Source organism: Schistocerca serialis, chromosome 1, assembly GCF_023864345.2.
Source record: "Schistocerca serialis cubense isolate TAMUIC-IGC-003099 chromosome 1, iqSchSeri2.2, whole genome shotgun sequence".
NCBI classification, from domain to species: domain Eukaryota; kingdom Metazoa; phylum Arthropoda; class Insecta; order Orthoptera; family Acrididae; genus Schistocerca; species Schistocerca serialis.
This window is the reverse complement of record NC_064638.1, coordinates 1,031,012,791-1,031,038,797: the sequence shown is the minus strand read 5'-3', so window position 1 is coordinate 1,031,038,797 and position 26,007 is coordinate 1,031,012,791.

Here is a 26,007-nt window from a genome sequence, read left to right as displayed (position 1 = left end):
GTCCGTGACACACTGGAAATGCTCGTAATACCTGAACAATGTAGTTTGGCAACCATTAAAGGACGGCTTGAAGTATAAGCTCGAACACATCCAACAGTAGGTGCAAAATTCGTTCATCGTCCTTGTCCCCAAATCCGTGCACTGTATAAAATAAAACGGCATAATAAACAGTAACTTTACCTTTACCACTAAAAGCCTTTAACTTTTGTCGTCCTGTCGTCCCAAATTGTATGTAATATTGTACTGATAATCTTCATATTAGGTCCGTCTACGTGCAACGGTATAAAGCCAGTTTTATTCTAGAGTGCGCGTTTTGCCTTTGTTTCTCTGAATAACACCAGTGGCCTGTAATGTATTCATATTTATGTATATATTATTTTGTTTTAAACACTAGACACACAGTTCAGGCTATAAATACTTCTAGCACTTTATGACTTTCTATAACGTAATAAGACACTATATTTTTACTTACATTGTCTGTAGATGGTGTTCTAAATGTGTGCTAGCTTTGCTGATTTTTAAAGTTGTTATACTGCTTTCAGTCTTTAGAATTTTCACTAGGACAGCAATGAGAATGTGAACAAACGATTCTTCATGTACTGTTTTGAATGTTGTTGCCAACTACTGCGTGTTGTGTGTGTGTGTGTGTGTGTGTGTGTGTGTGTGTGTGTGTGTGTGTGTGTGTGTAAGGGGCGAGGGTCGAAAGTATGTTAGATCTGCAATATTGCTTCCACCGTTTTGCAGCAGATGGCAGTAGCGGCAAATGGTGGTGCAAGTGGTAGGTCATAGGTGTCATACAGTAAGCTTAGGCATTTGTAAACACAACGCCATCAAAATATCAGTCGATTTTTGATTGTATCGTAAAGTTATTTTCGAGTGAACATGTCAAATTACGAGCCAAATTCTCGTCATTTGCGGAAAGTTTAAATTTGCTACTTTACTACGAAGAAATCTGCGGCTGAGGCTAGCGATATGCTGTGTGAGACCTTCGGTCAAGCATCTGTTAGCGAAAGAACGTGCAGAGAATGGTTTTAACGCTTCATGAACGGTGATTTTGACGGTGGAGATCGGCATGGAGGAGCAAGAGACAAGGGTTTCGAAGCTACTGGAATCGACGGAAACAATAACAGGAGATCGTTACCGAAGGCAGCTGAGCCGAGCCCTTGATGACAAACGGCCACGATACAGCGATAGACATGAAAAGATGATTCTTGCACCATGACAATACTCGATCACATGTCACACTAGGAAATACTGAAATGGTAAGTCCTACCCCACCCGCCGCATTCTCCAGGTATTGTTCCCTCTGACTACTACTTTTTCGATCAATGACTCAACACCTGGCTGACCAGCACTCCCAGTCATATGAACAGGTGCAAAACTGGATCTATTCATGGATCTCCTTAAAAAACGCCCAGTTCTTCCGCCGTGGGATTCGTATGCAGCCCGAAAGTTGGGAGAAATTAATGGGCAGCGATGATCAATGCTTTGAATCGTAATTTTATTGTAATAGTTCTTTTTTTCAGAATAAAGTCTCAAACTTCGAGAAAAAGTGGAGAAAACAAAGTTGTAAATATAATGGTTAGGTGTGCTTTGTCCGTCCGTGAGACGAAGTGGCTGAACACCCTAGAACACATCAAACAATATGCAATTATAAAAATATAATGTCTTTATTTACAGCAGTTAGGCTACAGTATTAAGCACCCATAACTTTGTATCCTTTAGTCTCTGGAGTCTCTTTCTGTTGCGCTAGCACCGGACAACAATATTCGTTAGCAATCGCAGTAGTAACAGCAACCTGTTATCTTCGTAAGGTCTCACTGCAAGTCTTTCGTAAGCTCGGCGAGATCTGAGAGTACCCTGAGGATAATCTCAGGCTGAGTTCTGAGTGCGGCAGCTTCAAATGACAGAGTGTGAGCAGTGCGCGACGAAGACACTCGTCGATATCAGAAGTTGTATACTTGTAAAACCTTAATTTTTCATTATTTTTAGCTTAATCATTTTTTGACATTTTATTTTTAGTTTTCGCTCTTCTTACTATTTCATTTCTTCTATCAGGTTCAGTGGAGAGTAAACTCTCTGTAAAATAAAAGAAATGAAACGTTTAGACTCTCTATTAAACCTGATAAGTAAATGAAATAGTAAAAAGTGAACATTGTAAAAATAAAAAAGATAAATGAGAACAATAACAAATCACAGTTTTAGTTATATACACCAGCCTATAAACGAAACACACACACACACACAACGATAGAGAATCACAAGGACGCATTCGACACTTAGGAATAAGATTCGAAGCACAACATTATGAAAACGAGTGTCCTCATTCTTAATGCCATGCCAGTGAAAATTCGAAACACTTAAAGCAGAAAAACAACTTTAAAAACCAGCAAAGAAGAGTACACAAGTAGAGCAGCATCTACTAACCTTGTAAGTACATTATAGAAAGTCATTAAGAGCCAGAACTGTTTCTAATCTGAATTTACAGTATCCAGTATGTAAAACAAAATAATATACACAAACATGCCTGTACTACAGACCACTGTGTTGACTTTCAGATAGTAAAGGCGAAACGCGTATGCCATAATAACATTAGTTATATTCTGTTACACATGGGCGTAACACGAAAATCATCAACGTAAACATACAGCTTTATTTAACTGGATAATGTCACTTACCTCCCATCTGAGCCGTAGCGCTTGATTCGACATATCGCTAGAGGGCTGGTTGGTTGCAGAATTGGCTGGCTGGTGGTGTGAGGAAAGTATCTGAGAGAGATATGAGATGAATCCCCAATCACGAATAAAGATAACAGTCAGCTGTAGAACGGAATGACGTCAACAAAAATTTGTGCCGGACAAAAAAATAGAAGACAGGTGATGGTTGTCCTTATTCTCAAGTGCGAATTCATTCAATGTGTTTCATAACGGCTGTAATCGGCGCAGTGCCTGTTCATTAGGACATGCATACATTTGCAATGGAACTTCGCATCGTAATCGGAACAACACAGGAACTGCAACATCGTGTCTGAGAGAGGGCGTTTTGATCTTAAATATCTTGTAACCAAACTACACTCAGTTAAACACTTAACGAGCGTGGTGGCGCATTTTTCTTAATTACAGTTTTTAACTGGAAGATTGTTATTAACAGAGTTTGGTAATCACCAAGCAAACATCTGTTTAAAATTGCAAGTATTATTCAAATTGTTTTGAAAAGATAAATTGTTATTGACAGATGGTGTAGTAACTGCCAAGTGCGCATTATTCTTAAACTGCAAAATTAGTTTAAAATGTTTTGAAAAGATAAATTGTTATTTACAAAGTAAATGCTTGGCGCATATTTTCTTAAATCTAAAATTTACTGAAATTCTCGCAGACATCTGCTTTACTGATCGTTTTGACGTATTTTTGGCTCAAATGGCTCTGAGGACTATGGGACTTAACATCTGAGGTCATCAGTCCCCTATACTTAGAACTACTTAAACCTAACTAATCTAAGGACAGAACACACATGCATGCCCGAGGCAGGATTCGAACCTTCGACCGTATCAGCAGCGCGATTCCAAACTGAAGTCCCTAGAACCGCTCAGCCACAACATCCGGCGACGTATTTTTATCAACTACAAATTATTTACTGTGTAGTCAGCATTTAATTCAAGTATTCCGTCCATGCACTCGCTGGTTAAACTTGTACAAATAAATTGTCATCATGCAAACTGTGAATGATGTTGCTGTTGCCGGACTAACCCTCCCACTTCATAGCGTTATGTCCTGACCTTTGAGACCTGTCCCTATGACCATCTTTTCACCATAGACTAACAGTTTTACAGTTTGATATTTCATTTGAATGAAACCAAATTAGTGATTGCCTGTGATTTTTCAGTATCACAATATTTCTTGTGAGATACTCACACTTAGAAGTGAGTTCTTATTCCCTTCCCATTGGTTTTGTTAGTAACTGTGTGGTGATATGAGTGTGTTAGAATCTGAAACATCATCTCCACAACTGACAAGGCATTTATCTCATGTTCAGAGAAAGTCCCCATACTCGTATAAGCCTCTGACCATCTGTTAAAAACGACGTGATAGATTGTATGAGACATGGTACTTACATTCGTTAGGGTCACAGCTCGTCATGTTTTGGGTGTTCTGTTTCAATATTTATTTGGTTTTGTGGAGTCATTTGAGGAACATTTTAGGATGTCCCTTCAATAAGCAAGTTCCGATTACTCTTTCTTCCACCGTCCAACCGATTTAGTAGATTTACTATTTTATTTTTATTTATTTATTTATCTATTTACTTGTTTTGTCTGGCAAAATGACGTAAACTCCGGGTTGTCAGAAATGAGACACTCTTAAGACTGAAAATCTGCGTCACGTCAAGCATTAAAGTATGACCCAGCCAAATCTCCCTAGTAGTAGTTATCACGGGTAACGACAAGGAGTCGGGCAATAATTCAGCTCGTTTATACTTCATTACTGTTCTCATTTCGGCCTTATTGTACAAGAATTGCAAAATTTTAGAGAAATTATTATGTTCGAGTATAATGACTTTTCTGGAGACTAGAAATCTACTCTGTAGGAATCAGCATGCGTTTCGAAAATGACGATCGTGTGAAACCCAGCTCGCGCTATTCGTCCACGAGACTCAGAGGGCCATAGACACGGGTGACAGGTAGATGCCGTGTTTCCTGACTTCCGCAAGGCGTTTGATGCAGTGCCCCACAGTCGTTTAATGAACAAAGTGAGAACATATGGACTATCAGACCAATTGTGTGATTCGATTGAAGAGTTCCTAGGTAACAGAACGCAGCATGTCATTCTCAATGGAGAGAAGTCTTCCGAAGTAAGAGTGATTTCAGGTGTGTCGCAGGGAAGTGTCGTAGGACCGTTGATGTTCACAATATATATAAATGACCTTGTGGATAACATCAGAAGTTCACTGACGCTTTTTGCGGATAATCCTGAACTATATCTAAAGGTTGTAACAATGGAAAATTGTACTGAAATGAAGGAGGATCTGCAACGAATTGACGTATCGTGTAGGGAATGGCAATTGAATCTCATTGTAAGCAAGTGTAATGTGCTGCGAATATATAGAAAGCTCCTTTATCATTTAGCTACAATATAGCAGGTCAGCAACTGGAAGCAGTTAATTCCATAAATTATCTGGGAGTACGCATTAGGAGTGATCTAAAATGGAATGACCATATAAAATTAATCGTCGGTAAAGCAGATGCCAGACTGAGATTCATTGGACGAATCCTAAGGAAATGCAGTCCGAAAACAAAGGAAGTAGGTTACAGTACACTTGTCCAACGGAGAGAGGCGCGCTTCGTTACAGGATCATCTAGTAATCGCGAAAGCGTTACGGAGATGATAGATAAACTCCTGTGGAAGACTCTATAAGACCGACGCTCAGTAGCTCAGTACGTGCTTTTGTTGAAGTTTCGAGAACACGCCTTCACCAAAGAGTCAAGCAGTATATTGCTCCCTCCTGCGTATATCTCGCGAAGAGACCATGAGGATAAAGTCAGAGAGATCAGAGCCCACACAGAGGCATACCGACAATCCTTCTTTCCACGAACAATACGAAACTGGAACAGAAGGGAGAACCGATAGAGGTACTCAAGGTGCCCTCCGCCACACGCCGTCAGGTAGCTTGCAGAGTATGGATGTAGATGTAGATGTAGAATCTGCATACTCGTATCATAATCACTACAAGTCATCTAGAAATGTGATCAGCCGAAGCGTTTTGTGTCTGTTTCAGTTCATGTGGAAATGCACTGATGTGCAAAAGTAACTTTGGCGTGATGAGTCACTGCCGAGTAACACAGCTCTGTCAAACTTGGACAATGAGTAGGAAGAGCTGCTAAAGTATGGTCAAGAAGGGAACTGAAAAATGGCTTAAATGGTTCTGAGCATTATGGGACTTAACATCTGAGGTCATCAGTCCCCTATAACCAAGAACTACTTAAACCTAACTAACCTAAAGACATCACACTCATCCATGCCCGAGGCAGGATTCGAACCTGCGACCGTAGCGGTCGCATGGTTCCAGACTGATGCGCCTACAACCACTCGGCCACACCGGCGTGCCGCTAACTGAAAGAAATAAGCGGTGAGACGAACATAAAGTTCACTTTGGATCAAAGACCATAATTACACTGAGGTCACCACGGTTCATGTTGTTCCCCCTGGACATTACAAATTGCGTGAATTGGATCTTAATCGGCTGTATGACCACCGCGGACAGCAATTCACGTTCTGCTTCATGCTCCCATGCTGGCTATAATGCTTATTTCGTGGTAGGACATTCCATTCCCCAATAGTATGGTTCATAACTTCCGGATGATCTTCAGTGCATATGGACGTGCTACAATACGTCTCCCCAATGCATACCACGCACGTTCAGTGGGTTTTTAGTCGGGGGAACGGGCTAACCAGTCCAGTGGCCGAATATCCTTTCTTTCTAAGAGGTGCTGCACTATACTGTTAGATGCAGTCACACACTCTCATCCATAAAAATTAAGTCAAGGCCAAACGCACCCCTGGAAATGTTCCAGCTGCGATGGTTGTAGCCACCTATGTCCATGTCAGGGTACGCCCGTGCAGCCACCTATGGGCACATGAGGGTACGTCCAGCGTCGTAAGCATGGTCGCTTTCGTGGTCCAGGTTTTATGGTGTAGGGAGGCATAATATTATGTAGGCGTACTGACCTCCAAATCTTTGAACATGATACATGAAGCCACTCTTATTTGTTATTATTTAATGTGAGTTATTTAGATGAGTTATTAAGTCAATTTTCGTTTCAAATTTATAAGTTTATTAATATAATAAGACAATTTAGATTTTTCAAGGAAGCTCAAGGTTTCAGAACTAAAAGTAGGTGTTACGTTGTTTAGTGTTTTGTTTTTAGTGGTACACGTTTTAGACCGAAGCGATATCTTCTGTTCTGTTAGCTGTCTCTCAGTATCTCGGTAAAAAAAAAAATAAAAAAATAAAAAATAAAAAAAATTGTTGAAATGCCTCAGAGCACTATGGGACTTAACTTCTGAGGTCATCAGTAGCCCTAGAACTTAGAACTACTTAAACCTAACTGACCTAAGGACATCACACACATCCACGCCCGAGGCAGGATTCGAACTTGCGACCGTGGCGGTCGCGCGGTTCCAGAATGAAGCGCCTAGAACCGCTCGGCCACCCAGGCCGGCTCTCGGTTACATTTATGTTTGTTATTGAATAGTGTTATTTGTGAAAGTTTTGTAGTTACGAATAAACCAGAATCAAAAGTAATCTATGGATCAGCTTCGTTATTTGTGGATTTTAATATGTGCAGTTAATGAAGTGTTACGATTTTACATCTGAGGCTGATTGGTTAGAAAATACTAAACTGCACTTACTATAATTTTGAAGTCAGTCTCAATTCAACAGCAGTTAAACAGTTTTCATGAAAATGTTATCTTCCGATCGCAGCACAGAGCGATCGGTGACTGTCATTTATTTGAAGAATTTCACCGACTACATTGCAGCAACCTCTCTGACGTTCAGCGTGTAGCCTGATGTGAAAACTTAATTACGACGAATATAAGGTGTCCAGACGTTTATTTTCAATTCTTAGTGCTTCAAATTAATTCTAATTAAAAACAAATAGTGTTTGATCACCGAATTAGACTGAGCTTCCTTAATAGCAGGGCTTGTGAATAAACAGTTTAGGGTGATGTCAAGCCACGTTACGTCCGCTATTACTGTTTCAAATGATTTTAATGAAGTTTGTGACTTGCCGTCCCAGCTTTAAATAAAAATAAACTGAACACGACCCTGGAGATAGAAAACATCGTCACCCGCCAACTTAATAAACTAAAATTTAGCATCCACGGAAGACCAGAAAAAGGTGAAGGAGCCGCATACACTCACTGGTCAATTTTATTGTGACACTCTTCGCCTTCCTCACAGGATTCTTTTCAAAGATGCATTCGATCTAGAGTTCACTTTTATGGACCACAGTGCGCGACCGCACCCAACAGCGCAGGGGAAGGTGCTCTTGGAACGATAGAATATACGGCAAACGGACTGGCCTGCCCGTCCTCTGTCTTAAATACCCTCTAGCACGTTTGGAATGCCTTGGGAAGACGTATTGCAGCACGCCCACATGCAACCAACATCCATTTAGCAATCGTCAACTGCGCTGCTGGAGGAATGGAACGGTCTACCACAATATCTTCTTACCGACTTTGTCGACAGTATGGTAGCACGTTGCAGAGCTTGCACCACCGTTCATGGTGACCACATACCCTATTCCAGCATTAGAAAATTGCAGCCAAATGCAGGAACATCTGCAGCGGATAAGAAAGAAGAATCCTTTACTGTATGATTATATGATAGCGGAACAAACACTGGTAGCAGTTACTTCTGTAAAATATCTGGGAGTATGCGTACGGAACGATTTTAAGTGGAATGATAATATAAAATTAATTGTTGGTAAGGCGGGTGCCAGGTTGAGATTCATTGGAAGAGTCCTTAGAAAATGTAGTCCATCAACAAAGGAGGTGACTTACAAAACTCTCGTTCGACCTATACTTGAGTATTGCTCCTCAGTGTGGGATCCGTATCAGGTCGGGTTGACGGAGGAGGTAGAGAATATCCAAAGAAGAGCGGCGCGTTTCGTCACAGGGTTATTTGGTAAGCGTGATAGCGTTACGGAGATGTTTAGCAAACTCAAGTGGCAGACTCTGCAAGAGAGGCGCTCTGCACCGCGGTGTAGCTTGCTGTCCAGGTTTCGAGTGGGTGCGTTTCTGGATGAGGTATCGAATATATTGCGTCCCCCTACTTATACCACCCGAGGAGATCACGAATATAAAGTTAGAGAGATTTGAGCGCGCACGGAGGCTTTCCGGCAGTCGTTCTTCCCGCGAACCATGCGCGACTGGAACAGGAAAGGGAGGTAATTACAGTGGCACGTAGAGTGAGTGCCCTCCGCCACAGACCGTTGGGTGGCTTGTGGAGTATAAATGTAGATGTATTAAGAACCAAATGCCGCCATTAGTAATGTCCAGGGGACCGTCAAGAATTGCGGTGACTTCTGTGTGACTATTGTCTTCGAATAAACGTGTCATTTCTGTTCGTCTCATTGCGTATTTCTTTCAGTTAACTTCTGTTCTATACTGTAGCAATTCTTTCTATGTATGGTCCAGGTTCCATCGAGCTATGTTACTTGGCAGTGACACGTCATTCATATCTTACTTTCTTCCTTGCACACCAGTGTATTTGCAGCGTAATGTACAAGTACAGCATTCGGATCTTTTGTATGAATAAACACTGCAAACTGTAATTACAAAACGACAAAATTAATAGTAAAGTATAAACAAATTCATTTAACTTCACTATTTTCAGATTATACGTATTATTTCATTTCATTATTTCTCATTGCTATCCTACTTTCGATCCGAGCAAGGCGACGCTGCGAAAAAGACTCGTATTCAGGAGAACTAGTGTTAAAATATCCGATCGAAGACCCTTATTTATGTTTTCCGTGGTAAATCAATGGAACAAAGTGCCGGGATGTTTCCTCTGAAAGTCTCATCACACATCTCCTTCTCCATCATTGTCCTATCCGAGCTTATTCTGCGTCTTTAATGACCTAACCCACATTGGGATGTTAGACTTTAATATTCCTTCCTTCCTTGGCTGTATGAACTTCAGCCCAAATTAAATTCCTTTCTTTCTTCTTTTTCTTTACTCGCTCTTTTACATCGCAATAGCTTTGCTAGCATTGTTTTAAGGTTAAGTAGGTATTATGCGTTTCTTAAATCTCGAAATTTAATTTTACTACACTTCATTACTTAACAACATTTCGCCTGTAACTACTATCCAGATTTCTCTCGCTTTAACTCCAGCAAATAATCTATTGGAATCATAGATCTGTGTCCTGTCATCGCAGTAAACAACGGTGTTAAATACAGACACATGTGTCCACACTGGTGTGCTTCACCCACGGTTTGGTTTACTTCAGTGATACGATGCCAACTAGGGTCATGTCGCAATCGTTTCGTTGGAAAGAAATGTAGTGCCGTCCAAGGCGTTTCCGCTGCAGTTCTGAACGATGTTACTCAGGGCTATCGGAATGTCTATCTTTGTTGCACGTGCGTGTAATGCGGGCGGCCACATCCGTCACATGTTTCGGACTAGGGACGCAGTTCCTTTCTTAGAACTTCGGAGTGAGTCTCGTCCGTGACGGCGGAAGACGGCTCGTGAGGCTGTATGCATGAGTGTGTGTGTCACTCTTTGTGAAATCTAGAGTCGAAGGTAACGTGTGGGTGTCCCCTTACATCGTAACAAATTCCTCATGACGTTATATTTTAGAATTTCGTTCCTCCATTGCCGGTAACTAAATACGCTCATGAACATTCTCTAGAAATCCATTCTGTCCCCTCCCCCGTGCATCTGTGCCGCCTTTTTATACCAATTAAACAGGAAAACAGTACTTTCTTCTTACTGTACTCGGTCCTCAAAATGTTTAGAACGTTTGGAGAATGTAGTGCAAACCAGGAAAATCAACTGTTAAGTTCACCTACACCATAATTGTGGTACACAGACTGATACACAAGTCATCTTTGTGATGGCATGTGGAGACATCAAGGACATGTAATGGCAGCCATAACATCCCCTCACTGTTGGTTTGACAGCAAGTTTCTGTCTTTTCAAGGAATCACATGAAAGTACTCGTCGCCGTACACGACGTCACAATTTGCTTGCTGGAATCCTCTTATGGCCTCACTCTCCGAGTAACATCAACACAACGTTTGTTACACTCAATGTGTGAATTAAAAAACGCCTTCCGTCACAATTTTTCGTGTTTTATTCAGTACACGATGAATTTCGGACCCTGTGGGTCCATCTTCAGGTGGAACTCGTCTTAAAACATGATTTATTTGTTCTCTTGAATGAAATGAAATGCATATTCCTGTCTCGAAAAGGTTTGATCTTAGGTTACGAACTTCGTATGTCAGACGCGGAAAATATGGGTGAAATAGTGGAAAAGATGAATAGTGTAAACTTACCAAGTTTCGTGGATTATTTGGGCTCGTGATCATATCGGTTGGATCCTAGAAGACTGGAAAACCGTGGCCTGGTCAGACGAGTCGTGATTTTAGCTGATAAGAGCTGATGGTAGGGTACGCATGTGACGCAGAACCCACGAATCCTTGGACACAGGTTGTCAACAAGGCACTCTGCAAGCTGCTGGTGGCTTCATAATGGTGTTGGCTTTGTTTACACGGAATATACTTAGTCCTGTGGTCCAACTGAACCGATCATTGACTGTAAATGGTTGTGTTCGGTTACTTGGGACCGTCTGCTGCCATTCGTGGACGATATGTTCCCAAACAACGATGCAATTTTTATGGATGACAATACGCCACGTCACTGGGCCATGATTGTTGGCGATTGGTGCGAAGAACATGCTGGACAATTAGAGCTAATGATTTGGCTATTCAGATCGCTCGACATGAATGCCATCGAACATTTATAGGGCATAATCGAGAGGTCATTTCGCGCGCAAAATCCTGCATCGGCAACACCTTCGCAATTATGGGTGGCTATAGAGGCAATATGACTCAATACTTCTCCAGCGGACTTGGTACTTGTTGAGTCCATTCCACGTCGAGGGGCTGCACAACGCCTGGCAACTGGAGGCTCGACGCGTTATTATGAGGTGTCCCATGACTTTCGCCACCTCAGTGTACGTACCGCTGTGGGCAAGGTGTTTTTGCGAAATATCTGATTCCAAACGTCCACCGTTTGTCCCCTTCACATTGTTCGCTAGGCAACTACGCTAGGTGGAGCTACGTTCACTGACAGTAGTAATTCCTGTCAGTTTTTAACTGATTGTCTCAAGTTCCAACGCCGTGTTTCACGATTGCGACACTTTGGAACGTTGACATACCAACAGATCGGGCAACATCATTCGTGGTGTAACGTTGGGCACCTGCAAACAAGACAGCTCCTTTCTGCGATCTGTCACATTTCGACGTCACCCCATCTTACTGCGCTGATTCCATACAAGCGACTGGAATAAGCACACCACCTCACTGCCATGACTTACCTCAAGTGTGAGACCAATATTGTTGAACATTTCTCTCGATTATGGAGCGCGTCATAACGTAAAATATGAAACTGAAGTTTTTATTAAGACAAGTGCTAGAGAAGTTTTATGAGTATGACAAACAACTACATCAGTTGTACATTGATTTTAAGCAAGCGTACGACAGCCTACACAGGAAGAAAATTATACAGATCATGAAAGAATTTAGAATCTCATTAAAACTGGTCAATTTAACAGAAATGTCAATGAAAGCAACAGTGTGTAAAGTAAGAATAGATCAATAACTGTCTGGTGAATTCCAAATACAGAGGGGCATACGACAGGGAGATATGATCTCCACAATGCTATTCAATTTAGTTTTAGAAAAGGTAATATGGCGAAAGCCGATAAATCCAGGGGGAACAATACTTAATAGGCTAGTTCAAGTGGTAGCATATCCGGATGACGTAGCATTAATGGCAAGGAATGTAAGGTCACTAAAGGGGAACTACGATATGTTAGAGGAAGCAGCAAAAGAAGTAGGTTTAGAAGTACACATAAACAAAACAAAGTATATGGTGATGGGGGAGCCCAATATAAACGGACAAAAGAATTTAAAAAAAAATGGTTCAAATGGCTCTGAGCACTATGGGACTTAACTGCTGTGGTCATCAGTCCCCTAGAACTTATAACTACTTAAACCTAACCAACCTAAGGACATCACACACATCCATGCCCGAGGCAGGATTCGAACCTGCGACTGTAGCGATCGCGCGGTTCCAGACTGTAGCACCTAGAACCGGTCGACCACTCCGGCCGGCGACAAAAGAATTCAATAGTAATGAATGGGAAAGAATATGAAAGAATGAAAACATTTAAATATTTAAGTTCTGTATTAACAGAGGGCAATAAAGTAGCAGTAGAAATTCAAGAAAGGATAGCGAGTGGAAATCGTTGCTATTTTGCCTTGCATAATGTATTTAATTCCAGGAATGTTAGTAGGAATACAAAAATCAAAATATACAGGACCATATTAGGACCTAAAGTAATACAGGGTAAGTCACCTAACATTACCGCTGGATGTATTTCGTAAACCACATCAAATACTGACGAATCGATTCCACAGACCGAACGTGAGGAGAGGGGCTAGTGTAACTGGTTAATACAAACCACAAAAAAATGAACGGAAGTATGTTTTTTAACACAAACCTACGTTTTTTAAATGGAACCCCGTTAGTTTTTTAGCACATCTGAACATATAAACAAACACGTAATCAGTGCCGTTTATTGCTTTGTAAAATGTTAATTACATCCGGAGATATTGTAACCTAAAGTTGACGCTTGAGTACCACTCCTCCGCTGTTCGATCGTGTGTATCGGAGAGCACCGAATTACGTATGGATCCAAAGGGAACGGTGATGGACCTTAGGTACAGAAGAGACTGGAACAGCACATTACGTCCACATGCTAACACTTTTTATTGGTCTTTTTCACTGGCGCACATGTACATTACCATGAGGGGTGAGGTACACGTACACACGTGGTTTCTGTTTTCAACTACGAAGTGGAATAGAGTGTGTCCCGACATGTCAGGCCAATAGATGTTCAATGTGGTGGCCATCATTTGCTGCACACAATTGCAATCTCTGGCGTAATGAATGTCGTACACGCCGCAGTACATCTGGTGTCATGTCGCCGCAGGCTGCCACAATACGTTGTTTCATATCCTCTGGGGTTGTAGGCACATCACGGTACACATTCTCCTTTAACGTACCCCTCAGAAAGAAGTCCAGAGGTGTAAGATCAGGAGAACGGGCTGGCCAATTTATGCGTCCTCCACATCCTGTGAAACGCCCGTCGAACATCCTGTCAAGGGTCAGCCTAGTGTTATTTGCGGAATGTGCAGGTGCACCATCACGCTGATACCACATACGTCGACGCGTTTCCAGTGGGACATTTTCGAGCAACGTCGGCAGATCATTCTGTAGAAACGCGATGTATGTTGCAGCTGTTTGGGCCCCTGCAATGAAGTGAGGACCAATGAGGTGGTCGCCAATGACTCCGCACCATACATTTACAGCCCACGGTCGCTGTCGCTCTACCTGTCTGAGCCAGCGAGGATTGTCCACGGATCAGTAATGCATGTTCCGTAGATTCACTGCCCCGTGGTTTGTGAAACACGGTTCATCGGTAAACAGATAGAACTGCAACGCATTCTCTGTTAATGCCCATTGACAGAATTGCACTCGATGATTAAAGTCATCACCATGTAATTGCTGATGTAGCGACACATGACACGGGTGAAAGCGGTGACGATGCAGTATGCGCATGACACTATTTTCACTCAGTCCACCGGCTCTCGCAATGTCCCGTGTACTCATGTGTGGGTTCATGGGAACAGCAGCTAACACACCAACTGCACCCGCTTCTCCTGTGACGGGCCTGTTACGCACCCGTTTAGGTGCTACGACCATACCTGTTGCATACAGTTGGCGGTAGATGTTTTGCAATGTGCGGCACGTTGGATGCTCTCTGTCCGGGTGCCGTTCTGCATACACCCTGCAGGCTTCAGCTGCATTTCGTCGACACTCGCTATAGATGAGTATCATCTCCGCCTTTTCAGAGTTCGAATACACCATGGTCACAGTTCCTACAACACTACACTATCACAGACGTCTGGTAACACGGTGTACTACAGTTGGTCTGCGTGCGGAGACGAATGCAGAATAACAATAGCAGCAAGCGCTACATGCGGACACAGCGACAGCTAGACCAAACCACAACAGTGCACTACAGCCACACTCGTAAACACGGTCGTCATCGTAAACATGTCTCTGCAGATGCTGCTCGCCGGCCGTGCCCCGTGTTTGTTACAACACGCAACTAAACGTCGGAGGTATCAAGCGTCAACTTTAGGTTACAATATCTCCGGATGTAATTAACATTTTACAATGCAACAAGCGGCACTGATTACGTATTTGTTTATATGATCAGATGTGCTAACAAAACTAACGTCGTTCCATTAAAAAAAAACGTAGATTTGTGTTAAAAAACATACTTCCGTGCATCTTTGTGTGGTTTGTATTAAACAATTACAATAGCCCCTCTCCTCACGTTCGGTCTGTGGAATCGGTTCGTCAGTATTTGATGTGGTTTACGAAATATATCCAGCGGTAACGTTAGGTGACTCAGCCTGTATATGGACCGGAAGGCTGGGTATTGACATTAAAGGAGGAGAACTGGTTATTGAGATGGAAAAGAAAGATACTGAGAAGGATTTTTGGAGCAGTGAAAGAGGAAGATGGTTGGAGAGTAAGGACAAATGTAGAACTACAAACCCTTTTTGGTCAGATGGATATTGTTGTTAAAATTAAGCAGGGAAGAATAAGATGGCAGGACATGGTCAGAGAATGCCAGAAACTCGGAGTGTCAAGAAAGTTTTCATGGGAAAACCTGACGGGAGAAGGAGAAGAGGAAGACCCAGGAAAAGGTGGCTGGACGATATAGAAGAAGATATAAAGGCGATGGGAATGAGAAATTTGAGAAGGAAGGCGATGGACAGAGAAGAATGGAGGCAGGTGATACAGGAGACCAAGGCTCTTCAAGGACTGTAGAGCCAACGAAGAAGAAGAAATAAGTGACCTACTGTCCAGGGACTGATAGTACCAGGGCAACGCACATTAAGTGTTACCTGTTATCTTCACTGCTACCGCTATAATTCTTTAAACTGAGCGTAAGTAAAATTCGGTTAATGACTGGATGTCATGGTGGCGAGGAAGTAAGCTGGTGTTCTTCACTGGATGTAATTTAAGAGTGCTTCCGGCATCCATGCCGCCAGTATGTGGACGAACAGCACCCACGAGGCTGCCCCACGCTCGGATGTAGAAGTCTCTGCGAAACGGGCTGTATCATTTGAAAATGACCGGGGAATGCTTGGTCTAAAGCCCATGACATTGAAAACACTTGACGCTTTTGCAGGCTGGAGTACATTTCATTCACTGCTACTGCTGGGAAATTCTACATTCTTACAAGTGCAACATTCTGATCCTCTCGACCATCACCAACGACACCGTACGTCAGTAAGCAGCTCCCTCCTCATTCACCTATGTGGGACAATAATATTCTGTCGCAAATTACTAACAGTTTATAACATTACCCTGCTTATGGAGGAAGGAATGAAGAGAATGTGTAAAAGTTAAGTTGCAGAGTCTGACGTACTTTGAAGAAAGCCATTTGCAGAACTAATCGAAATGTTGGTTCGACATTTTACAATATGACACTCTTTTCAATCAAGAAGAATGTTGGCCGGCCGTTGTGGCCGTGCGGTTCTAGGCGCTGCAGTCTGGAACCGCGTGACCGCTACGGTCGCAGGTTCGAATCCTGCCTCGGGCATGGATGTGTGATGGCCTTAGGTTAGTTAGGTTTAAGTAGTTCTAAGTTAAAAGCAACGGTGGTAACATTAAGAGTGCAACGGGAATTCCACTGTAAAATGCAGAGGAGAGAGAGCAGATAAGTGGAAACAATACATTGAAAGCCTCTATGAGGGTGAAGATTTGGCGGATGTGATAGAAGAAGAAACAGCAGTCGATTTAGAAGAGATAGGGGATCCAGTATTAGAATCGGAATTTAAAAGAGCTTTGGAGGACTTACGGTCAAATAAGGCAGAAGGGATAGATAACATTCCATCAGAACGACTATTCACGTTGGTGTGTAGAATATATTAGTCTGGCGACATACCATCTGACTTCCGGAAAAGCATTGTACACACAATTCCGAAGACGGCAAGATCTGACAAGTGCGAGAAATATCGCACAATCAGCTTAACAGCTCATGCATCGAAGCTGCTTACAAGAATAATATACAGAAGAATGGAAAAGAAAATTGAGAATGCGCTAGGCGACGATCAGTTTGGCTTTAGGAAAAGTAAAGGGACGAGAGAGGCAATTCTGACGTTACGGCTAATAATGGAAGCAAGGCTAAAGAAAAATCAAGACACTTTCATTGGATTTGTCGACAAGGAAAAAGCGTTCGACAACGTAAAATGGTGCAAGCTGTTCGAGATTCTGAAAAAAGGAGGGGTAAGCTATAGGGAGAGACGGGTCATATACAATATGTACAACAACCAAGAGGGAGTAATAAGAGTGGACGATCAAGAACGAAGTGCTCGTATTAAGAAGGGAGTAAGACAAGGCTGTAGCCATTCGCCCCTACTCTTCAATCTGTACATCGAGGAAGCAATGATGGAAATAAAAGAAAGGTTCAGGAGTGGAATTAAAATACAAAGGTGAAAGGATATCAATGATACGATTCGCTGATGACATTGCTATCCTGAGTGAAAGTGAAGAAGAATTAAATGATCTGCTGAACGGAATGAACAGTCTAATGAGTACCCAGTATGGTTTGAGAGCAAATCGGAGAAAGACGAAGGTAATGAGAAGTAGTAGAAATGAGAACAGCGAGAAACTTAACATCAGGATTGATGGTCACGAAGTCAATGAAGTTAAGGAATTCTGCTACCTAGGCAGTAAAATAACCAATGAAGGACGGAGCAAGGAGGACATCAAAAGCAGACTCGCTATGGCAAAAAAGGCATTTCTGGCCAAGAGAAGTCTGCTAATATCAAATACCGGCCTTAATTTGAGGAAGAAATTTCTGAGGATGTACGTCTGGAGTACAGCATTGTATGGTAGTCAAACATGGACTGTGGGAAAACCGGAACAGAAGAGAATCGAAGCATTTGAGTTGTGGTGCTATAGACGAATGTTGAAAATTAGGTGGACTGATAAGGTAAGGAATGAGGAGGTTCTACGCAGAATCGGAGAGGAAAGGAATATGTGGAAAACGCTGATAAGGAGAAGGGACAGAATGACAGGACATCTGCTAAGACATGAGGGAATGACTTCCATGGTACTAGAGGGAGCTGTAGAGGGCAAAAACTGTAGAGGAAGACAGAGATTGGAATACGTCAAGCAAATAATTGAGGACGTAGGTTGCAAGTGCTACTCTGAGATGAAGAGGTTAGCACAGGAAAGGAATTCGTGGCGGGCCGCATCAAACCAGTCAGTAGACTGATGACCAAAAAAAAGTTCTAGGGGACTGATGACCACAGATGTTAAGTCCCATAGTGCTCAGAGCCATTTGAGCCATTTGAAGAATGTTGAGGAAACAACATGTAATCTGATGATTGACAGAAAATGTCGTATTCTACGGAAGAAAATGAAAAACAACAGGTTTGTCTCCAGTATGCCACTCTTGCACTAACTCAAGCACTTCAGTAACTGAATTTTCCGTCAGTGTTTGACTGAACATATAATAGTAAATTTGAAACATTTCCTAATGTCGAAAAGCGCCAAGCCGTTTGGTTCGTCTCTTTTCATTTGTATTTGATAAAGAATTCGACTACACACGAGTTGAATTAGACAGGTTCTGATAACATAAATTTTGATGGATTAACACTAATGCATTTGTTGTATACGCTGATTACATCTCATTTAACCATTTCATCTGGTTTGCTCGATGAGCTTTAGAATTGAGAGGCGCTGAGGATACGGGATAGGACACGCTGAAACCGAACTCCTGAAGTCCGAGGGAGTTCGTCCTTTGCAGAACTGCTAGTGCGGGGTGGGGGGAGTGGAGTGGGTAGAAGCTACACGTGAGTTGTCTTGGGGAAAGCTAGCATCTTACTGGCGTCCAGCCTTCTATGCCTTTGGACAGCAAAGATGATGAAACTCTTCCTGACAGGACGTGGGCGTCTGGGCTATTCTAGTGACAGACATCTCCCGGATGTCCACAAAATATAATAAAACAGCTCTGAAGTGTTACATGTTCCGAAGATACGAAATCCTCCAGCGCAATTTTCTAGCTTTACGCAGAGCCTGTGAATTTATGCTAGCTGCTGCTTGAGAGGACATTGATTGTTTAAACTGATGTGAAGCCAGGAGGACGTAGTAATTTCTGAGAAGCTTTTAGCAAAGGTGGGAAGGAAATCCAGTGGTTTTTTACTTTTTTAATGATTCGCCTCTTCTGGCAGGAGATTTTGTTACAAGGAAACAGTTAAGCCACTGGTGGACCGGTATAACTTTAAGAGGATTGGTTGCCGAGATTCCTGGCAGGAATAAGTGAGCTCTCAGTGTTTTACTGACTAGAAATTTGCAGTGTTCGTGCGTGGACTTGGCACTGAGCGCATCGATACTTTGCAGGCTTCGCTCTCAACTGGAACAGCAGACTTCAGTAACAGAGAGGGGTCCATTGTTAAAGCTGCTCTACCGACTTACTTGCTCGCAGCTAGACACAGTGTCACCGATCTGATCATATTGCATCGATGATAATGGTGAATGCAACCTGCAGCTTCGTCATGTTAGGACCATCGCGAACTAGAAACTCAGAGCCGTTCTCGGATTCACTTTCCTACACACCTCAGCACATTCTCAATTGCGTAGGCTTCTTGGTTTGTCTGGTCAGACAAAAAAAAGAACACTAAACGATGTGTAGGCAAACCGAGTTAAATTTCAAAATCTCAAGTATTTGATCATGATGTGATTGCGACCCCTACCAAGTAACTTTGCCAACCATTGACTCACATGCCTCTTCTCTTAGTTAATATTCTGTTTTCGTATGTATGTGGTGACTGAAAGACCAGACACATTTCATTATCCTGCATCCATTATGAATCAAGACACAATGGAATTAAAGACATTAGCTGCCAGTGGGCACCGATTTACATCAATGGAAAAAGTTGAAAGTTTGTGCCGGAGTGGGGTTCGAATCCAAGTCTCGTACTAGGTTAATGTGCTGACCACTATACCATCCAGACACAGTGGCCACCATAACCGCATCTTCACCCTAGCACGCCTTCCGTCAGATCCAGATTCTCAGTTTATACCACACACTAGTGATGCAATGTCGCTGCTCATCAGCTTCATTACTAGCGCCATCTCGTCGATTCCCGTAAGAGTTCGAGCTTGGTGTGCATCTGCACTGAAGAGATCATTGACTATGATAACTTCAATTATATTTATTTATTTATTTATTTGTGTGTGCTGTCTGTTTTTTCGGATATACTGTCAAGTGGGGGGTGCCCCAGGGGTCACTGTTGGGGCCGCTCCTGTTCCTTATTTATATAAATGATATGCCCTCTAGTATTATCGATAACTCTAAAATATTTCTGTTTGCTGATGACACTAGCTTGGTAGTAAAGGAAGTTGTGTGCAACATTGACTCGGTTTCAAGTAGTGCAGTACATGACCTCAGTTCATGGCTTGTAGAAAATAAACTAACGTTAAATCACAGTAAGACTCAGTTTTTACAGTTTCTAACACACAATTCTACAAAACCTGACATTTTGATCTCACAGAACTGGCATACGATTAGTGAAACTGGGCAGTTCAAATTTCTAGGTGTTCAGATAAGTAGTAAGCTGTCGTGGAAAGCCCACGTTCAGGATCTTGTTCAAAGACTTAATACTGCCATTTTCACTATTCGAACGGTATCAAAAGTGAGTGGTACTTCGACATGAAAATTAGTCTACTTTGCTTATTTTCTTTCACTTATGTCGTATGGTATTATGTTTCGGGGTAACTCTTCCCATCCTAGAAGGATATTTTTGGCTCAGAATTGGGCGGTTCGGGCAATAAGTGGTGTGAGTTCACGAATCTCTTGTCGATCTCTGTTCACGAGTCTGAGTATTTTGACATTGGCCTCTCAATATATATATTCCTTATTGTCCTTTCTTGTTACCCATATTAGTTTATTTCCAAGAATAAGCAGCTTTCACTCGGTTAATACTCGGCAGAAATCAAACCTCCATTTGGATCGGACTTCCTTAACTCTTGTACAAAAAGGTGTGTAGTATACTGCTGCATCCATTTTCAATAAGCTGCCACTCGAATTCAAAAATCTTAGCAGTAATCTACCCACTTTCAAATCGAAACTGAAGAGTTTCCTCATGGGTCACTCCTTCTATTCTGTCGAGGAGTTCCTTCAAAAATTAAGCAGATTCTTATTGTATTGCTGATAGCGTTTACTTATGGACTTATGGACTGACGTTTTTATCAGGTTCATGAACATTTATTTTTATCTGTTATTACTTTTATGTTGTAATTTCATGTACTGTCACGTTCCATGACCTTCGAGATTTGCTCCTCAATTTGATCCTACGGAACTAGACGTCTAAATAAATAAATAGATAAATACCGCGAGTAACGAGGCTAATGAGCAGGGGCACTACTCGAGTGGTGTCTGGTGTAAGACGAAAATTTTAATTTTGCCTCATCGATACACATCAATGCCCTATCAGCTAATGTCATCAATTCCTTTTTGTCTTGATTCATAGTGGCATCAGGATCATGTCGAAAGAACAGACACAACAAATATAATAAAGGCGATGACGGCCAAAACTGTCGATACTGTTCGCTTCACTCACATACACGTGGAGCTTTCCAATGTTCTGCAAAATTACATTTACTTCTTCACGAACCGACTTTCGGCTTCGTAGGCCATCTTTAGGTGACCTGAAGACAGCGTAAGAAAGAGAAAGCCAGTTCGTGACGTATTAAACATAATTCTGCAGGACATTAGGCAGTGTTTCCTATTTCCAATGTTACAAACTTCCAGCCAACCGGTTGCAAACAGAATTTAAAATTCTTTAACTAGATTTCAACGCGAACTAGGGGCGCCTTCTTCAGAAGAAACTGTTACTTTACATGTGGTTAAAAGGAAAATATGAGCGACATCGCTCTAATCAAGACGTTAAAACCACCTGGATTCATAAGAGATATAGTCAAAATTTTGAAACAATGTGTTAACATGCTTCTAAGATCACTACAGCGGTGTAGGCCACGAGTAAGTCCTGGCCCAAACCACTGTAGTGCCCCGACCGTTCTGTGAACATTGCTGTGTATGACCCTCCGCAACAGGCACCTGGCCCACGCACCCATGCTGACTGCAGTTCACTGGTGATGAAGGCTGGAACTTGCACGCCAATACTCCAACTGAACGTCCACTGAGTGGCGACAGGTGGCATTTTCAGATGGATCACGTTTTATGCATCACTGTACTGCGTGAAACGTCTGGAAGCAAACACCCTTCAACAATCGTCGGATGGATCCAGACCAGACGAGGGAGCGTTATGATCTGGGAAATGTTTGCGTGGCATTTCTTGGGTGATTTCGTCATCCTGTAAGGCAACACAGTTAAGCATCTGTCCTTAGTGACCATATCCACCACCACATGCAGTTTGTTTTCCCTCACCACGGTGGTGTCTTACCAGCAGGACAACGCAATGTATCAGTAGCTCGCAGTGAAAGTACGTGGTTTGAAGAGCACCAGGATGAGTTTGCTGTACTCCCCTGGCCATCAAACTCTCCAAGGATTTAAACCCAATCGTGAATCTTTGGGACCACCTCGATCGGGCTGTTCACAGAATAGATCCTCAACCGAGAAAAATTAAGTGCAGCTGGCCACAGCAATGGAATCGGCATGGGTCCACGATACTGTCGGTACCATCCAAAATCTCACTGACTCTCCAGATGCTGCGGAAGGTGGTTATTCATGCTTTTGGCTGATGGTCACATTAATGTGAGTGGACACTGTACTTAAGGAACATTAGAATATTATGCTACTACGGTCGCAGGTTCGAATCCTGCCTCGGGCATGGATGTTTGTGATGTCCTTAGGTTACTTAGGTTTAAGTAGTTCTAAGTTCTAGGAGACTGATGACCTAAGATGTTAAGTCCCATAGTGCTCAGAGCCATTTGACCAATATCATGCTATTTTGTCGAAAGCTGGTATTTTGAGACCGTAGCTGTTTACAAAATACATGTTGTTGTTGCAGAGAAGATAACAGCAACCATCGTACTGAGAGTGAGTCTGCTTGAAGAGATGTATATAAAAGCAAATCAGCACAAAATCTTCTCTATGAAAAGACCTAGTTAGCCAACGTAGCCTTTCTTCAAAACATTATTTCCGTGCTTTCTAGTTTAAAATAAACACTAATCCCTTTGACGATAACAAAATGTGGACACTGACCCAACATGAAATAGAGCATAAACTATAACACTTTGCTTCGTCATACAGTACTACAGTACCTTCAACTATCTGTGAAATTTTAATACTATGTCCACTGTTGTAATATTTATTTATATACATCCATCCCTCATTATTTACTATTCTTCCAGCGTATACCATAATATTTACATAAGATCACTGCAGTAACACTTTATAACAAACTGGCTGTCTTATATCTTTATGTTGTTATCAGTTTTCATTTGATATAGACTGTGAGTAACGGAAAGTTCGTAGTTTGAAAATTTCTACTCTCACATCAGAGTGTATATCGAAATATCTCTGAGAGAGAAGTCCTTTGACAATATTATTGTTGTGATATCGCCACCTTTGTGTATATCCTTCCATGAGGCAAAACGTTTTGGTGTGTGTGAGTGGTGCACTATATTATGTGTGTGTGCATAGGTGTAAAAAAAGTGGTTCGTATAGTATTCGCTATTGCATGATCACAGTCAGCACTGCAACGTAATGCCGCAGAATTTTCGACGAAAGGAACTAAAACATTTTCACTTTAATAATTTGCTAATATCCTTTGAAATCCGTGTGAGGGACAACTACAGTTAAATAGACAGTTTGCTACATCATATTTTGGTTGTTGGGCACCATCACCACAAAGAAGTTTCACCATATCGGGGAATTAAAAGTAAACTACAACAAAAATATATTTTAACGTGAACAGGCCGTCTGATGAGGAACTGCTGGTTCGAAATCGGTATCGGCGCTATTTATGTAAATAAATATCGTTATAAAACGGGACTGGTGGCTGTTAGCTTCTCTTCAAGGATCAACTTGTATTAGAATACTAGCTATTTGGTTGCATATATTTTTGTATTTCCGACATTTTCCACGTCCTGGAGGATCCCCTCGCTCTAATATAATCTTTAGGCTATATGTGAAGACTAGCTGATAGCCGTTCACTGTTTTTTCCAAGCCTAGAAATGGTATCAAGTTTTACGCTCTGGAAAGCCACTGATGAGTGATCTGAATATACAGTTTGTATCAGAATAAATAGCAACAGGTAGAGACCATTTATATGGGCTCTAACTGCGACAGCGTTTCATACGGAAGTCAGGATCACACATGCGAAATTACTCCGCAAATGACTCGTTTTCAGACCCAGTGTCTATCACTGTATACATTAACCCGTGTCTGTTTTCGCTATTAATTAAGAAACACGCTACTGACTTTACACGGAATTGTTGTTGTGACATTACGCTGCAAGTAACTTACAGGCTGTCGCTGAATTATGGCGGCCATTGCATTCCTATGGAGACTTGCGGATCCGGTTGCAGAATTTTTCAGCGCCAGTGAATGGGAAAGACCACGCCGCCGCTGGAACTGGAGCGGCCGGCCGGATGTCCGGGTAGAGGGGACGGGCACAGCCCACGACTGCGCTCTGCTGCCAGCAGCCCGCTGCGTGTTGACCTCTGCGACGAGGGCACGAGGAAGGCCCAAGGACCGCTGCGTAAGCAGTGAACACTGCCGGAATACCGAGGATTCATGACAACAGGAATGTATAAGCGAAGGCAGGTGTCCATAACAACGCCACTGTATTACATCTCCGCCGCCTGTGTGGCCGAGCGGTTCTAGGCGCTTCATTCTGGAACCGCGTGACCGCTACGGTCGCAGTTTCGAATCCTGCCTCGGGCATGTATGTGTGTGATGTCGAATAACTCTAATTTTATCTTTATAGTCTTCTCAAGACAGTGCGTGGAGGAAAATATGGAAACACCACAAACACATTGCCGTGCCTAATACGGTGTAGGGAAGCTGAGGCATTCAGTACCACATCTATTGGTCCCGCATTGGAGAAATAATAGTTTAAAGCTCAGGTGATGATGATTGAGGTGGAAAGCAATCGCGCACGCTCCTCTCCAAATTGGGCCAAAGTAGGCTCAATAATTTTGAGATCTAGTGGCTGTGGTGGCCAGAGGAAGTGCGGCAAGTCATCCTAGTGTTCACAAAACCAATCCTGCACGATGATGCCAACTGTGTGAGCAGGAGACCTGTCGCCTTGAAACACAGCATCACAACTGTGGATCAAACACTGTAGCATGTGATACACCTGATCAGCCAAAATGGTCACATAATCCTTGGAGGTAATGTGACCTTGCAGTGTAAACTTGGAGCCTACGAAATACCACGATATGGCTGCCCAATTCACCACCGAACCCGCACCGTGAGAGGTAAATTCGACCAGAGCTGGAAACAGTGTGAAACAAAATTAATCTGACGAATTGACATTGTTCCATTGTTCTCCATACTCCAGGTTTCATGGATTTGGCACCGCGTTTCCCAGTTCGGTATTTGCAACACTGATGAGTGGTTCTGGAATTCCAGAACGCCCTACAATTACACTACTGGCCACTAAAATTGCTACACCAAGAAGAAATGCAGATGATAAACGGATATTCATTGGACAAATATATTATAGTAGAACTGACGTGTGATTACATTTTCACGCAATTTGGGTGCATAGATCCTGAGAAATCAGTACCCAGAACAACCACCTCTGGCCGTAATAACAGCCTTGATACGCCTGGGCATTGAGTCAAACACAGCTAGGATAGCCTGTACAGGTACAGATGCCCATGCAGCTTCAACACGATACCACAGTTCATCAAGAGTAGTGACCGACTTATTGTGACGAGCCAGTTGCTCGGCCACCATTGATCAGACGTTTTCCATTGGTGAGAGATCTGGATAATGTGCTGGCCAGGGCAGGAGTTGAACATTTTCTGTATCCAGAAAGGCCCGTACAGGACCTGCAACATGCGGGCGTGCATTATCCTGCTGAAATGTAGGGTTTCTCAGGGATCGAATGAAGGGTAGAGCCACGGGTCGTAACACATCTGAAATGTAAC